Raw genomic sequence first — 16,575 nt, 5'->3', positions numbered from 1 at the left:
CTACAAACAGATTTCTGTTCGTAAAGCTGATATTCCGAAGACCCACCATCATAATACTTTCGTACTTTTTGAATTTCATTATACGACATTTGGTCTACACAACCAACATTGACTCTACTACAGTCTGAATTGACACAACGCTGCACGAACCTTCCAAAGGTTTATGAACAGACTGCCTAGCGGCCTAGACTTTGTATTCTTCTATCTCGACGACCTCATTTCCCTCCAAACACTGAAACACACCAAAAGTATCTTGAATTAATCTCCCAAAGACTCGATAACTACGGACAGTGCATAAACACTGTAAAATGTAAATTTGGTCTGAGCAAAGTTTTTAGGTTATGAAATACTAACGGAAGGAATCAAACGTCTTCCATTGTCGAAAGTCGATACAATTAAGCAATATCCTAAACCAGAATTCGTCCCAAACTTGCGCAGATTTTTGAGAATGATGAATTTTTACCTTCGCTTTATACCTAACTGCGGCAAACTACAGTAACCATTGATAATCTTACTTAAAGGAGTGGAGAAAAAAGCAAGAAACCTTTAATTTGGATCGAAAATGCGCAGAAAGCTTTTTAGCGATATCAGAAGCTCACTTTGCAACTCAGTAAAATTAGTTCACCCCAATCAAACGGCACAGATCACCCGAACTACAGATGCATCTGATTCCGCCGTGGGTGCCATGATCCATCAACTGCAACTGTGAGCACCAAGTTTATACATTTATTTTTAATTAATTTTTTTAGAGTTATTTAAACCTTTCTTCTGCACTAGTTGTTCTTAAAGAACTAGTGAAAATTCGCTACTTCGTCTTCGACGTAGAGTGAACATTTTATATTACCAAAGAATACTGACGCCCGAAAAAGTTTAGGACAATGGAAAATCTCTACAAGTGACCTGGCCCTATCCACACCTGCAACACAGTCGACTCACGCCTAACCTATGGAAGACTTTGGCTACATTGTTGGCCCATGAGAGCTTCCATGAGGCTCCAGTGCCTATTTGATGGAAAAGGTTCAGCAGCAGCATTTATGGACCAGCTGGAGGACCACTTCATTTTGTAGCCAGTGGACGAAATCCCAAAAGTGGCAGTTTTGATTCCGTTGTCTGAAGGCAAGCCTTGTTTTGGTGTAAAGGTAACGGCACATTTTTACTTGAGGAACCAGGCATGCTAATGCACACATATCAAAACTTCAAAACCGCCCTTCTAAAAGCCTTTCCGGTCTTAAATAATCATGCGCGGTTAAGAGGCTGTCACTTTTAGGGACCATTCCGAGAAACGAGATTCTAGAACCATAAATTCTTTTTAGCATAAATTTGGATGAATCATTCGTGTTAGAAATATTTCCCTCCAGATTAACTTCAGTTTTCTGAAGTACAACATATATAATGTATTGGTGCGTTATTTTCACACGATGATCATTAAGATGTAAAGTGGGAACAGCATTGGTTTTCAGCACCCTTTTAGAAGTTGAACCAAGCAATTTTGAATTTAGATCTCGTATGTAGTTATCAGGTGTAAAATGAAGCGCACATATTCTTGCATTTTCGATGTTGGAATTATCTGCTTTAGCGAACAATCCATAACTTACGAAGTTCTGGATCACTTGGAAAACGCTGGTATGTGATACCCTGACTTCTAATTTTTCCTTCTAAATTCTGACATAACGATACAGCACAATTTGCAATTTCTAACCAGGTATAATAGCAAATCAACAACACAAATCAAATGAAACTGTTGATGCAACGATTGTAAACAAACAGCAAGAACTAACAACTGTCACTCACATGACATCATGCGCACGCGGCATAATTTTCTCCCGGCACTACGCATTGCTCTTGGGCCAATCAGACGAAAGTTCTGCTTCTGAAGGGTCACGTGTAACTTTCTTCAATATGGTCATGGACAGTGTAAAAAAGAGGCCGATTTAATTCAAGAAGTAAAGAAAAAAACCATATTAATGGACATAAAGCACCCATATTACACAAAAAAACCTAAAAAAAGTCGGAAAGTATGAAGTAAAGATGCCTGGCATATGCAGGAAACTTTCAGTACGGTAAGTCAAAAATTTATCTATCTATCTATCTATCTATCTCTATATATATTGCTGTTTTGTTGTAATGTAACTGCCTGAATCATTTAAAAAAATTAAAATATATATATAATAATGGAAATTTCAGAGTTGACAGTATTTTACGACGTTCTTGCAGTTCGGATTTGTTTACAAATTGTTCGTCGCCAAAAGTTCGCCAAATTTGTCGTATTTGTGCTGATCGTGTATTATCACTGTTATATAATAGAATTTTAGGCTAAAGTGCAGAATCACCCTCTTATTTGTTTGGCGTATGTTTGGTGCTTAAAAACAAGGGGCGCCAACAGTAAACTTTTACCGGCGCTTTTTACAAGAGTAAGAAGAATTGAATTTTTGTCAATTTTCTTTCAAAGTGAAAATAGGTCAATGTGTACATGGATAAAGTCAAGGGAGGGTTGATCTTTACAATATGGTAACTGCTAGTTTAGCGACATTTTGGAGGCGATAAAGGTTACTACCTGGGACTTTGGTAATAATGTGAGCAGTACTCGGTTCCGATTACGCATTATTTTGTGTGAGGGAAATGAGAGATCATGGATTTGTCATGTGATATTAATGGACGAATTACGGTTCTTGAATCGGAAAAGGGGGGAAATCGGGAAAAAATCTGGAAATTTTGTATTTGGTTTATTCTGTGTTGTGTGAAACAGTGTTCGTGAATTTTTGGATCCCATGGCCGTAACTAAAGAAAAGTTGGTTGATCTTTACATTATGGTAACTTGGCGTTTTTTTGGCGAAAATTTGGCGACCAACTCTCCTACAGCAACCCTCTATTTTTTTTTTCCCGCCGCCATTTTGTCTTCACGAAGTAAAGACATGTTTCTTTTCTTTTTATCTACTGAACACTTCTTCCAACAATCTACTAGCCGAATTACACTTATTTTAGAAATTTTATCTAACAAAACTGCTTAATCATGACAAATATTCACTGCAAAATTGGGAAAAAGTGCACAATACCATACTCCTTGCGCGTTTTTCAAAATAACACATACACATAAACCATGTACACGCCGACTTATTTTTACTTAAAAAAACATCCCAGAATTGCACAAAAATGGCATTGCGCACACTCTTCACTATATCCATGTACACTGCTTTTTTCTCATAAATTAGAAAAATTTCACGAAAATACATGACAATTTTCTCAATCTTTAAACCCGGTAAAAAGAACATATATGAAATTACCTGATCGCGAAAAAGTATTTACCCTTTCCAAATATGAACATTTCTACATATAAAATAAATAAAATATCCAAAAACTTTTACCTCTAAATCATCTATTATATTATAAACGTCACCAACGAATTCATACCGCAACCATTACAAATACTTAGTGTCAGATGTTTAAATTATTTCCATGCACGTTTACTTCAACTAAAACGTATACCAAATTCCTACAAACATAAAATTCACAAAATAACTATCATTTAATTAAAATATAATTAAATTAAAAAACACTACTTAAAATATAAATGAGCACATACATTAAATTAATAAAAATTACCTTACAATCCTAATTACTTTAAACTAAATCATTGCTAATAACAATTTTCCCAATAATACCAAATTCCTTTACTTCCACCTTACATTTAGAACAATGCATAAAAATAATATCCTCAAATAATTAAAAATACTAACTTACCTAATCTTCTTCAGAATCTTGATTATGTGTCCGATAAACTTTTCTTATTTCCTCCGCTAAATAAAAAGCAAGCGTATGTGCGCCTGTTTCAGGATCTTTAAAATCATACTTATAGTTCACAGCAAGGTACCAGGTAAAATAAATAACTTAATAAAGCATCTTTATTTCTATCTCGTACAACCTTAAAAAAACATTTATTACTACCCTTTTCAATACCACTAAATACCCATTTCGAATTCACTTTAGTTAGGGCCATGGGATCCAAAAATTCACGAACACTGTTTCACACAACACAGAATAAAGCCAAATACAAAATTTCCAGATTTTTTCCCGATTTCCCCCCTTTTCCGATTAAAGAACCGTAATTCGTCCTTTAATATCACATGACATATCCCATGATCTCTCATTTCCCTCACACAAAATAATGCGTAATCGGAACTGAGTACTGCTCACATTATTACCAAAGTCCCAGGTAGTAACCTTTATCGCCTCCAAAATGTCGCCAAACTACCAGTTACCATATTGTAAAGATCAGTCAAAGTTAGCACAGAAAACAAAATATAAAGAAGCCTAACAGAAGTAAAATAATCATGTAATAATGAGCTTTGTAATAATGGCCCTTTTTCTTGGCAAAGTTATCTATTTAATGGAAAAAATACTAAAATTCAGATCTGGGTAAAATCCTAGTATACGGTGCAGCCTTGGCGCAATTTTGAAAATTATCGCCAACACCAATATCTCCGTTTAACTACTCATCGTATATATCTGGTTTACTGCTCATCATAAAGTCGCCAAAAGTAGTCAAATCCCTTGTGCACCGGATACTAGGAATAAACCCAGATCTGTCTTTGAAGATCTTTCATTATTATAAAATTCCAAAATATTCCTGTTTTTAACAGTGCAGCTTCTAAAGAAATTGTGAAAGTATAAAATCAAAAAGTTAATTTTAGGATCAGTATCTTCATTGCATAATTTTAAAGTACTTCTATAATACTGTGATTGAAAATCCATTATTATGACATAAATGATATCAATATTCTCATTTAAATTGAAACTTAATTGCAACTATCTGAGTACATAAACGTTTTTTATTCTGCTCCGATTAATTTAAAAAAAATTTTATGTATATGTTTATGTATTGAAAAAAAAAAAAAAAAAAAAAAAAAAAAAAAAATCAACATGTTCACTAAATTTGGCATGTTAATTTTTATTAAGACTTGCTTTCTCACATGTAACTCATAACAAGAACCAAGGAACGTTGATGTTCACTGCTTTGCAACTGATATGCATCTCATCAGCAGCCAAACAGCAAAGTGATTAAGTCTGGTAGTTTGGTTAGCCAAGCTAATGGGCAAGTTGTATGATTATTTTCAGGGTATTCCTAATATGTAACGTGGATTTAAACCAGTTCCCTTCAAAAATACATCCTTGAAGGCATCTTTCCTCTTAGGCAGATACCTCTCCCATGCTTTTCCATAATTTAAACAAATCAAACCCAACTGATGTGTAATTTTATTTAAAGTCCACATTTAATAACATTACAAAAATTGCAAATATGGTCCAAGTTAGATCATTTTAAATGCATATATATTAATTACACTAATTGTGTATATTTATTATATGAATATTTTAAATGTCTATTTTTTCATTAATTATTATTAATATATTTATGGACAACATTTCTCTTTTTTGATTGTACTGTTCAATTTATCGTTAATTTTAATTTCACTTTTAAATTTTCACACCATAATTTTATCAAAATCTTCTGAAATTTAGTCACAATTTCACTCAATCAAATCTGACAGGGTAGTTCAGAGATGCAACATAAAAACAGTGTCAAATATCAGTCACTAAGGATGTATTATGGATTAGGTTTTTGATGCCATCTGTTTTGTTTATTTCATGCTTATGACTGCATAAGAAGACTTATGTGAAACAAATGTGTCACAAGCAGGGACACTGAGATATTATTTCACATATAACTGAGACGTTCAGCATTAATTAGCACTGTATTTGTTGAAGAAAGTATCCTAGCTCTTAAAAAGCTTCTTTGCATGTAATGTGAACTTAATTACTTTATCATTTTAAGAATAAGAATAGTTTGTGTGTTTATTTAACTCAATATGCAAAGCATTAAAGTTTTGAGCCATAAATATTGTTTTTCTCATTATTTTAGATGACAATAACTAATAATAAAAATAAAAACATTACTTAATTAATTATTTAAAATGCATATTTTGGCAGCCCATGAAGTCAAAATATTTTAGGGTTTGGGAATCTCATGGTTCTGCGCCACCAGAAATTTCCTTTATTATATGAAAATATTTCTATCTATTTATTGTTAAAAGTCCATAAAAAATAACATGAAAAAAAAATAATAATAAATAAGGGGAAGTGCAGAATCGTCCACTGCTTGTGGTGAGTTTTTCAAAATCGCCAACTTGGCGCACTTTCACGTCTTGTCTCCTGCATTTACAACCCCTCCAGAAGACACTACGCAAAGTGCGACATTTACAGTGGCGAACAGGTAAAATAAATACAAAATAAAAGTTGAAGCAAAATTTTGAAAACTGAAAAATCCTTTAAAAACAGCATAATAATTTTAAAAAACAAGCGTGGTTAAGAAAACAGAGTTAGCGTCAAAAACTTAAAATCATTACTAAACCGTGAAGAATTAAAATACATTCACCTATAAAAAAATTGGGGAAAGTGCAGAATTGCCCACTGCTTGATGCGTTTTTAAGAATTGCACAAACTCGGTATCCATATACGCATCGACCTACTTTCACTTAAATGAACATCCTAGAATTGCATAAAAATGGCATTGTGCACTCCTTTGACTTTATCCATGTACATACCGAGCTATTTTCACTTAAAAAAAATATCTCAGAATCGCACAAAAATGGCATTGCGCACTCTCTTTATCCATGTACACATTTATCTATTTTCACTTAAAAAGTCAAAGAAAATTGACAAAAATCCAATTCTTCTTGGAAGTCCTTTCAAAAAACCTAATAACTTTAAAAACTAAAATCATTTAAAAAACATAGTAAGTTTAAAAAACATAAAAATCCTTACAAAACCCTGAAAAATTAATAGTCAAAAGTCGTTAATCCGGACTCGTCGAGACTTCGGCGATTCCGGATTATCGATTTTTCCAGATTATAGATCATCAGTTTAAATCTCGTAAGATGGCATACAGAAATTCTAAAAATAAAAATATGAAATTGTAATTTATGAAATAAAAAAAGAAATGATCTAAAGGGTATCAAAATTTACAAAAAAGAAAAAAAAAGCTTAATATTTATTTGTTTACTTTATTAAACATTTCTTTCAATGTAAGTTAAGTTGCTTCATTTTATGTGATAATACTTTCTCTTTAATTCTATAAACAGGCATAATTTCTTGTTCAGCTACAGAGTTCCGCTGTTCAAGTCCCGTAATTGCTGTGCCGAGAATATCGACTAACTTGTCAATCAAAATTTTTTCGTTTTCACTAACCTCTCTGTCACCTTCTTCATATCTTTATCCATTTTTTGCAGCAATTCCACTTTTTGTTTGATAGACATCGAAACATTCTTCGTTTTGTAGATCATTTGGGAGCTCCAGCATCGGAAATTCTATTTGACATAATCGAAAGTTCAAGTTTACTTTTATAAAATTGCTCTTACAGTCTGCAAAAAATAATAAGCCGGATCCAATTCAAAGATTAAGGAACAACGCAATCATCAACACTAACTGAAATAGATAATTAGATAATTTTAGCTTATACTGTCTGTTATACATAAAACATGCACCCAAAAACGTATTCTGCGCTTGCGCACACGCATATGTGCAGTCGTAAAGGTCTTATGCGCACGCGTAAACGCCTATGCTCATGTGTCAACAAGGCGCATGCCAGAAAGTTTTTAGCTTTGATGTCCGGATTATAGATCATTCCGGATTATGTGTGTCCGAATTAACGACTTTTGACTGTACTTCCAAAAAATTTTTAAATATGAAAATTCAGTCTTTGCAGAAACATAATTTTAAAAACTAAAAATTGTTTCAAACACTTAAAATCGTTACAAAACACTGAAAATTTAAAATACTTTCACTTAGCTGAAAAAGGGTAATCTACTCCGCTGAGCCGAAGAACGAAAAGTAATGAATTCTCAAAATGTTCTCGAATTGTTGTTTAAAATAACTGCACCTCTACCATCTATTATCTTCTACACCAATCAGAAATTCTAAATTTTAAAATACATACTGAGCACGTGCGAAAATGCTCCGAATTTCGCGCTCAAAAGAAATTCTCAGTTTTGATGCAAAAGCAAAGTTTAAAGTTTATAAAATTAAACATTTAACATGAGTAGCAATAGAGGCTTCCTAAGGTTATGTGATGTGCAGACGTTGAAGTCAATAAAAGGTTTCAAACTTAACCAATTTATTAACAATATATAAAAAATAAAAACACAATGAATAAATTTAAACAATATCAGTAACTTAAAAATTATAATATAACCATCATTATCAAAAATTTCATATATCAAATAATATTTTACCTGGTCTCCAAAATACTGGCATTCAATACACGAAAAACGCATCTTAAACAGAAATTATGCGGTTTTAAAATGAAATTAGCTACACAGTCAATAAGTCCATGCTTAATGGTCAAGAAGGCACCTGAAAATTAAATAAAAGTCCTTGAGAGCACTTAAATCCGGCCTAACTCCGCTCACTGTAGTTGAACACGAGGAATCACAGCTCAGAAAAACATCGATGCTAACTTATGTTAAATGCCGCCTTCATGAAGAACATGGATGCTGCCCACGGCAGTCACTCACATTGTAGCTTCTTTAGAGAATCCAGGAAAAGTCATCTTGTAGACTGGAACCAAGGAACTTATTCAGAAAAAGTCTTCTTGTAGACTGGAACCAAGGAACTTATTCGGGAAAAGTCATCTTGTAGACAGGAACCAAGGAACTTATTCAGGAAAAGTCTTCTTGTAGACTGGAACCTCGGAAGTTATCCCTGGACTGCACGCATCGCAAGACGTCTTTCAATAGGGGCTGGAAACCGCACACCCAAGAGTCAAGAAAGCAGGAACTAGAAGAAATGAGCCAGAGCGACGCAAGATACTTATACCAGAAGTAGGCATGACGTCATCTCACGGCAACCAATCAGCTACCGGCACGACTTTGCAGAAACATAATTTTAAAAACGTATGACGTAACATCACGTTTCGTTTTTGCATCTTAATTAGGCTGAAACAGTCCATTCTCAACGGAAACAGTCACAGTGAAAGAAAAAAAAAAAATAAATAAATAAGAAGTAGAAGTAACTACTATATCCCTTTAAAATAAGAACTAAGCCTAATAAATATTTCAAGGAGGAGAGATGATGCAGAAAAAGGGTTACAATAAGTCATATTTTCCAACAAATGCCCCCCACATCATCATCATCTCCGACCTGAAATAAAACTGAATGCCAGTATCTTTACAAAATTGAAAACAAGAATAAATAAATATCACAACTCCATTCAATTCAGAAATTTTTAAGAAAAGTTTTCTTTTGGGAACATCTTATCCCAGTTTTCAAAATTTTACTATAACAAGAAAGTCCAACATGTTATAAAACAATACAAAGACATATGTATGATCATACATTCAATACATTTACCCAGGGCCCTGGTCAATCATACAACATTCTACACTATACAGTTCCACAATATCTAATACTCATCATAATATGACTTATAACATATTATATTCAACTAAATAAAACTCTTAATTTTACAAAAATTAAATAAATGCACACAAAACAAGTTTCACAAGAAAATTGCTCCACAAAATCTTATCAAATTATGCTTAGTCAGCGGTTTTGTCATGGGATCAGCCAGATTATCTTTACTTGGAACATATTTTAAATCAAAAATTTCCCTGTTCAATAGATCACGAATGAAAAATAGTTTTACATCTATATATTTTGTCCTTGAGTTTTCAATGGGTGATTTTGTGAAACATATAGCAGCCATGTTATCCGCAAACAATATTGGTTTTGAAACATAGTTACTTGCAATTTTAAACTGAATGCATTGATCCAAAATATTTTTAAACCAAACTAACTCTTTTGCTGATTCAGTCATGGAGATAAATTCAGCCTCCATAGCAGACAAACTCACTCCCCTTTCTTTAAATGTACGCCAAGATACAGATGATTTTTCCCAACAAAGCTATTTGTCCACCAATAGACACCATATCATCCCTGCTTGAAGCAAAATCCGAATCTGAATATATATTGAGCTTCAGTTCCTTGCATACCAGTTTAAGTTTGTGATCTCTGGTATTGGAAACGTATCCTAAAAGTTTAAGTAATCCTTCCCAGTGAAACTTACCAGGATTGCTTTGGAACTGAGAAAATATATTAACAGCATAAGCTATATCCGGACGAGTACGATTGCAAAGAAACGAGAGACATCCCAAAACATTTCTATGGAAACATTTCTATTCTACCTTTAACTATTGGAAGGGAAGTAATTTGTATTTTAAAAGACTTGAATCGATCAACTATGTCTTTTATATATAATTGCTGATGAATCAAAACACTATTGTTCTCATATTCAAATTCCACACCCAAAAGCTTTCTTGATTTACCCAAAATTTTCAAATCAAAATGTGAATTCAGGATTTTTAATATCCTTTTAACCTGAACTTCACTTTTTCCAAACACAACAATATCATCAACATAAACCAACAGAATGACAAAATCTTTAAAACGATAGACACAATTACACCACTCAAACTTGGTAAACCCTAGGTTACATAGTGTTCTATCCAACTCGTAGTACCATAATCGCTCACTCTGATGCAGACCATACAAGGCTCTATCTAAACGACCCACAAAAGTTTCTTTATCTCGCTCTACAAAACCCTGAGGTTGGGACATGTAAATTTCCTCTGATAAAGGAGCGTAGAGATATGCACTTTTTATGTCGCATTGTATATTTGCCCATCTAAGGTGTGCAACTAAAAGAGAGAAAAAGAGCCTTATTACTGAAAAGGTGACTACAGGCGAGTACGCTTCATCATATGTATCGTATTTAATGTGTCGATAACCCTGAGCCACTAAACGAGCTTTAAAACGAACAATGTTTCCAAATTCGTCACGTTTAATGTTGAAAATTCACCTGCAACCTAGTGGAGTCTAGTCTTTAGGAAGTGGAACAAGATGCCATACCTTATGCTTTCGCATGTTGGCCATTTCCTCTTCCATTGCCTTTATCCATTTAAGCTTTTCTGTGGATTTCATTGCCTGGTTATAAGTGTTTGGAATTGAAACCTCTAGTCAGTTGGGTATATGACGTTGAAGGAGTGCCAGTTGCATCGATTTCACCACTATAAATATTGCTTCCCTTGAAATCAAACAAGGTAGGATCATACTGAATATTATGCTCAGTGCAATACCTTTCTATATCATTTGGTGATCGTAGTCTTTGATTAGACCCCCTCTCAAAATAGTACACATCCGTACGAGTGCCATCTGGCCTTGGAACAGGTTTACGAAGCCAAGTTACTTGTCTCAATGTAGATTGAGTGTCAGTGCTAAGTATAGAAGTGGGTACACTGGTATCAATTCTTTCCTCTATTTCAGGAAAATAGCCAACTGGAGTATCAGTAGATTGAAACTCGAACCTCTCTTCAGATTCCAAATCAGGAAGGGTGCCCAGTGCAGCTCCACTGCCACTTTTCTGCATTCCAGTTTACTCTTTAAAAGTAGCATTTAAGGTTTTCTACTACCTTTTGCTCATTTTCCAACCAAATCTTGTACCCTTTTGTTCGTACACTGTACCCAATCAATCGGCCCTTCGTTGCCTTTGGATCAAGCTTAGAATTTCTTTTAGCCTTTGGAATTCCCACATAGGCAATTGTTCCAAATGCCTTAAGGTGATGTACTGATGGTTTCCGCTTAGTATACAATTCGAATGGGGTTCTATCTTGGCCCTTATGACAAATTCTATTAAATGAATATGCAAAATACATCACTGCATCTGACCAAAATTCAGGACTCATTCCACTATCATGTAAAATTGCACGTACATTGTTGAGAGCTGTCTGATTGAATCTCTCACAAACTCCATTTTGTTCCGGAGTCTATACGTCTGTAAGTTCGTGCTTTACACCATTTTTATTACAATATGACCTGAATTGTTCATTATCATATTCTCGTCCATTGTCAGTTCTAAAGTATTTCAACTTAAGGTTCAAAGATCTTTCAGCACGTGCTATATGCCTTTCAAATACTTCAAGCACCTGACTTTTCTCCACAATGGGGTACACTACCATATAACGAGAATATTCGTCAATAAAGGAAATGAAATAACTTTCACTATTCGTACCTGGAATGTTAATAGGTCCCCATATATCAGAAAAAACCCTTTCAAGCAGCCTCTTTACTTGAATACCTTCTAAGGGTCTATAGGAGATTCGTCTTTGCTTATTGATTTGGCAATGTTCACAAAACAAATTAGGTGAGTGCTTTAATACAGGAAGACCTCGAACTGAATGTTTCTTACTAGTCCTGACAATAGCACCATAATTTATATGACCAAACCGACCATGCCATAATTCACTATTGTTATGCTGAACTGTGGATGCCTCAAATTTCACAGATTTGCCCCCCTTTTTCACTGTTTTCGGGAATACATGATAGTTACTTCCTATCAACTTAGCCTTGTACAAAGTTTCATTTTCATCATCAGTAACTTTAATTTGCCCATTTTTACCATAAAATCTCGCTCCATTGATATCCACCCTAGGTCCAGATATTAAATTTCGTCTCAGTTCAGGTGAGTATAAAACATCTTTAAGCAAAATAACTCTATCCCCAAATTTCATTTTAACAGTACCCTTCCCATGAATTGGAAAAGTTACCCCATCAATAGCTACTAGCATATTCTCATTTTTCACAGGAGAAAAAATATCGTACAATTCACGATTTTTACAAAAATGATGAGATGCAGCAGTATCAAAAATCCAACTATCATCATTTTCCTCCAAATTGTTAACATTGGCTTGAGCTATAAAATGGAACTGAGCATGGGAATTATTTTTATCTTTACACAACTTGGGTTTATTCTTACACTTAGGAGATGTTTTATTATTACTAGATACAACTGAGGAAACAGAAGAAGCAGGCGAGGGTGATCTGGAAAAATTACCTTTCATTTTACAGTATTTTTGAATATGACCTGGACAGCCACATTTATAACATTTGAGCCCTTTAATCTGCTTAAATTTGGGTTCACAGTGAGTACTTTGGACTTCTAAAGTCTTATTGGAATTTTCCCTATCTATCTCTCTTAAATTTAGATGTGTTTCCTCTGCTATTATTTCAAGTTCAACATTTTTAAATATGAACTTTTCATCTGGCCACCTCAAAACATTCTGAACTACTTGATCATATTTATCTGGAAGGAACCTAAGAAACTGAAAACATATGTATACATCTCTTACAGCCTGATTAATATCAACTAATTGTTCAGTTACCCGTTTTAATCTAGAAGAAAAGAAACTAATACTTTCATTTGGCTTAATTTTACAATTTAAGAACTCTGAAAACAGGGACATATGTCTAGATCGATAATCTGGCTGAAAGTATTTGGCAAGCGTATTCCATGCAACTACCGGGTCATCAATTTCACTTATCAAGTTTCTATATTCAGGGCTTACATTCATATAAATTAAACATAATGCCAAACAACTTCTATTTTGATAGTCGGCAACAATTTCTTTTGTAATATCCTTAACATCATTTAAATCAGGACATTTTTCAATACCTTTGACCAAAAGGTATTGAAAATTCACATTTAAAACAAAATTCATATCTTTAGACCATGTAAAATAATTACATGCCTCAAGTTTAGCAATATTATGCATAACATTAACAGTAGCCATATTTGAATTTCAACAAAGACCGCCCCCCAGTCTCTTAAGTCCTAAATTAATTTTAAACTTCAAAAGTCTGCACTAAAGATAACTCAGGGGCTGGGCCCATAACCAAAATGATGCAAAAGCAAAGTTTAAAGTTTATAAAATTAAACATTTAACATGAGTAGCAATAGAGGCTCAATAAGGTTATGTGATGTGCAGACATTGACGACAATAAAAGGTTTCAAACTTAACCAATTTATTAACAATATATAAAAAATAAAAACACAATGAATAAATTTAAACAATATCAGTAACTTAGAAATTATAATATAACCATCATTATCAAAAATTTCATATATCAAATAATATTTTACCTGGTCTCCAAAATACTGGCATTCAATACACAAAAAACGTATCTTAAACAGAAATTATGCGGTTTTAAAATGAAATTAGCTACACAGTCAACAAGTCCATGCTTAATGGTCAAGAAGGCACCTGAAAATTAAATAAAAGTCCTTGAGAGCACTTAAATCCGGCCTAACTCTGCTCACTGTAGTTGAACACGAGGAATCACAGCTCAGAAAAACATCGACGCTAACTTATGTTAAATGCCGCCTTCATGAAGAACATGGATGCTGCGCATGGCAGTAACTCACATTGTAACTTCTTTAGAGAATCCAGGAAAAGTCATCTTGTAGACTGGAACCAAGGAACTTATTCAGGAAAAGTCTTCTTGTAGACTGGAACCAAGGAACTTATTCGGGAAAAGTCATCTTGTAGACAGGAACCAAGGAATTTATTCAGGAAAAGTCTTCTTGTAGACTGGAACCATTTGAATTGGCAAAGTTGCCACGCTACCTGGAAAACCGAAAAAATGTCGGGGAATTGAAAAATTGACCAAAAAATTCAGGGAATTTAAATATTTTAGTTGAAATTTGGAAAAGCCAGGGAATTTCATACAGCGATCCTGCCAAAAAAAGTGAATTTTGCGCCGACATTGAAATCGATCACTTCACGATTTTTTTTGGAATTCGATGCTTGTTATTTTTCGGGCCCATCACAAGCGAATAAATGACTGATCGAAATACAAGGAATGCAGTTGAATCAAGTTACGGAGGAAAAAAATTGCCCATCACGCCGCGGGGGGGGGGGGGGGGTATATGCCCCACGATTAAATGAGGGCATCAGCAGTAGTATTAAGATGCCCATAATTGACTGCATAATGGATTTTTAAAAAATTCTTCATTTTACAATGATAATATCAAATGGCTTGAACGAAAAGTTTAGCGTGTGGCGTATGTGTCCCACGCAGCAGGGAACGTGTTAACGATTAAATATAATTTTAATATTAGAATTAAATGTATAAAATTTATTAAGGAGTCAAAAGTGTTTATCACTATGATGTATTATGAAATGTAATTGAAATAAAATTCCTTTATGGAGACTGTGCTGCAATACTCATCTATAATTTTAAAAAAGCAGCACAATTTAGAATTTTAAACAAAACTTTCAAAAATTTGTTTTTAAATATTTTAGTATTTTTTACTTATGTATACCAATAAAAAGCATAAAAATTGCAAGAAAAATTGCTTGTTTGAAATGTTCTATTAGATCAGATTTAAAATATCATGTTCTAAAAGAAGTGCAGTCAAAAGTCGTTAATCCGGACGTTCATAATCCGCAATAATCTATAATCCAGACCTGAAAGCTACAAACTTTCTGCGCATGCGCATAATACCTTTATGCATGCACATATGCATTTCCGCATGCGTGTTTAATGTATAATGGACGGTATAAGCTAAGCTAAAATTATCTAATTATCTATTTCAGTTAATGTTGCAGATTGCGTTGTTCCTTAATCTTCGAATTGGATCCAGCTTATTATTTTTTGCAAACTGTTAGAGCAATTTTATAAAAGTAAGCTTTGATTATGTCAAATAGAATTTCTGATGCTGGAGCTGCCAAAGGATCTACAAAGCGAAAGCATGCTTCGATGTCCATCAAACAAAAAGTGGAATTGCTGCTAAAAATGGATAAAGGCATATCCTTTGTTTCTCTAACCATTCCGAAATCTGTTTATCAATGTCACGCTGCTCTGCGGGAGGGGGGGGGGACATCGCGGCGCGCAGTGAACTGGAAGTTGATTTGTCAGCACTATTTTTATCTTCAGGGCAGATGTTTTTATTTTATTAGGCTTATAATTCCTTACTAAATGTAGTATTTCACCTCAATTTACTCCGTCTTTAATATGATTTAAATCAAAGTCCTCGTCATTATAAATATTATGAATACACATCAAATAGTTTTCTGGTTGCAATTTTCTAATTTCAACTATGCGTAATGTATGCTTTATGCAGGCGCGTGTTGAAAGAAATGTTTAATAAAGTAAAATAAATATTAAGCTTTTTTTTTTGTAAATTTTGATACCCTTTAGATCATAATTGCTCTTTATTTCATAAATTATGGTTTCATATTTTTAATTTTACAATTTCTGCATCCGAAGTCCCGAGGAGTGCATTTCGCCGAAGTCCTGAGGAGTCTGGATTAAATACTTTTGACTGTAGTTACAAATTTCCTTATAGCATAGGAAAAGCTAAAAAAAATATCCAGCCTTAAAAGCATGCATCAGCTTTATAATTATTTGGAACGTTAATTATGCTTGATAAATATGCTAAATTAAAAAAAAAAAAAAAACAATCTCAGTTTCAAAAATAAAAATATGGAGAAATTCTAATTTGTGAAATGGGGTGCTACAATCAGCTTTTTCTTGACAATTATAAACGCTGCATTAGCCAACCATTGTAAGTTTCTGCAAATCGTCCCTACTCCTCCACGTGTGATCAAGGTGACAGCCGGGAATGCGTCGGAAGAGGGAGAAAAGGTCCATTTGGGTTGGTCTATTTCTTATAAGGTCCACGTTGGAGCC

The 16,575-nt window shown here is 33.8% G+C and overlaps 1 long non-coding RNA gene across 4 annotated transcripts in view; it reads left to right on the top strand.

Moving 5' to 3' along the window:
* Positions 1 to 1,870: 1,870 nt before the first annotated feature.
* The window catches only part of LOC146999056 (uncharacterized), an 83,740-nt gene continuing 69,035 nt past the window's right edge, over positions 1,871 to 16,575 (top strand). For all 4 annotated transcript variants that reach the window (XR_015040317.1, XR_015040325.1, XR_015040323.1 and 1 more), the window contains exon 1: positions 1,871 to 2,060. This is a non-coding gene — a long non-coding RNA (uncharacterized LOC146999056). The remainder of the gene's footprint in view (positions 2,061 to 16,575) is intronic.

Source organism: Stegodyphus dumicola, chromosome 1 (genome assembly GCF_044657685.1).
Source record: "Stegodyphus dumicola isolate Sdum_Otavi_A_Nest chromosome 1, ASM4465768v1".
In the NCBI taxonomy this organism is placed as follows: domain Eukaryota; kingdom Metazoa; phylum Arthropoda; class Arachnida; order Araneae; family Eresidae; genus Stegodyphus; species Stegodyphus dumicola.
This window is presented reverse-complemented; position numbering and strand designations above follow the sequence as displayed.